Genomic DNA, 1970 nt, shown 5'->3' on the forward strand with positions numbered 1-1970 from the left:
GTTGAAGGGTCTTCTTTTTTCCACAATGTTGCCAAAGCTTGTTATTTCTATTCTTTTTGATGATCCCCATTCTAACATGTGTGAGGTGATTTATTACTGTGCATTTTAATGTCTTTTGATGTGCATTTTAATGATGATTAGCAACCATCTTTTCATATATTGTTTCTTATCTGTATGACTTCTTTAGAAAAATATCTGGTCAGATATACTATCTTATTTCAAATAGGAGTTTTTCTTTTTGCTATTTATTGAGTTGTGTGAGTTGTTTTTTTTTATATTTTGGATGTTCACCTTTTTAAAGATGCCATTACTTTTTATTTGATGTGGTTTCTATCTTTTTTACACTTCATTTTGACATTGGAATAGTGGCCTCCCATTCATGCTCAGAAAGGAAACAGTAGAAAATAACAAAGTACAAAGATGGGTCTGCATAAAATGGACTGGAAACAGGAGACTTAAACCCAAGCACAAGATTAGTCTTTTAAAAAATTAACTAGTGATGGAATTAGAGATTAATTTTTTCTGGGTTTGACTATAGTTCACTTTCTATTAATTATTATGGATGATGTTTCAAAACTGGAATAAAGCTCATAGAAACCGTGGTGGTTTTGAGATGTTATAGACATACAGAAGTTATAAAATATAGTATATTAGCCTTCTGTGTACTGATATTTATACATAAAACATACATAGAGAGGTAACAATTATTTTGCACTTTTCTGTAATTTCCCAGTAATGACCACTATCAAGAGTAGGGATTCATACAATTGAAATATTTATGCATAGTTTCTCCTTAAGTGAAATAGAGTATTGTTTTGTTACTGCTTTTATTCATAGATGCCTGGCTACCTAATGCAAAAAAAGGAAGAAAGAAATATAATCTGCATTCACCTCTCAATAGGGGTCTGTCATTTCTGCCATCTTGCAAAGTGTATTCTCTTTCAAAGCTTCATGGAAGGAGACACCCATTTTCTCATTTTACATGCCTTAGGGAAGACTTATAGAATCAGCAGATATTACATTCAGTCACTTATTTTGTCAGCTGTGCTAGTCTTAGAGTTCCCAGGATCCAGCTGATCCAATACAGTGCCTCAGTGTCTCCTGAATATGAAATATCTTCCCTTTATCCAGGCCTAATTTTCTGACTTTCATTCACACTCTTACTCATCTAAGCCTGTCCATCTGGAACCTAATCTGTGCCATCCTGGTGAGAGACAACAGTGATTGCAGAGCTTTCTTTTTTCTGTGTCCAGACTAGCACCCAAATCTCTAGATTGGTTTAGGAGTTCATCCCATTTTGATCTTGGAGTTGATTTGTATTAAAAGTGCTGGGCACATATATATTTTCCTTTCCTTTTACTATTTTAGTTGCACAGGGAAGATAACTCAAAACTCTTAATCCATGTGTTGGATAGCCCTGAGGAAGCCTGTGACTAAAGCTCCCCTTGAGTCCCATTGTTGAAGCATCTCTCCTCTGGGAGCCCTGGGCTGAGTGCTGGGCAATCTCATGCACTTTCACCCTTTCTATCCCCTGGGGGTCCCTAGTCAGCTAACTGGGAGGTCAAACCCTTGAGCCTTCATTCAAGGGTATTATTTGGAGACAACAGAAAGAGGCATGTTGTGAAAGTACATTCCCCTCGTGACCTTCACAAAATCCTGGGAAGTGGAGATGTGATAGGACTGCCAATGTAAGGTTTGTTTGAGATACATAATGCCCATGTATAGACATCTATAATGTTTTCAAGATGTCAAATTGGGATTTTCATGTGGTAAGTTCAAAAATTAATGCTGTGACCACCTCATTATCTTCTTCACTAGCTTTAGGAATATTCTATATCTGACTCTTAATCACTTTCTTATGGTAACTTCTGGGGATACTTATTTTTTTCTCACATTTTTTCACTTCTAAACCCAAGCACTTTTGTTATCAATAAAAATGGAAAAAACAGGGAAGGAAAAAAATCATTAGA

The 1970-nt window shown here is 35.7% G+C and overlaps 1 pseudogene; it reads left to right on the plus strand.

Moving 5' to 3' along the window:
• The window catches only part of LOC144216775 (ER membrane protein complex subunit 3 pseudogene), a 6128-nt pseudogene that overhangs the window by 2659 nt on the left and 1499 nt on the right, over window positions 1-1970 (plus strand).

The sequence above is a fragment of the Crocuta crocuta genome, unplaced genomic scaffold (genome assembly GCF_008692635.1).
Source record: "Crocuta crocuta isolate KB4526 unplaced genomic scaffold, BGI_CrCroc_1.0 scaffold1185, whole genome shotgun sequence".
Classification (NCBI taxonomy): Eukaryota; Metazoa; Chordata; class Mammalia; order Carnivora; family Hyaenidae; genus Crocuta; species Crocuta crocuta.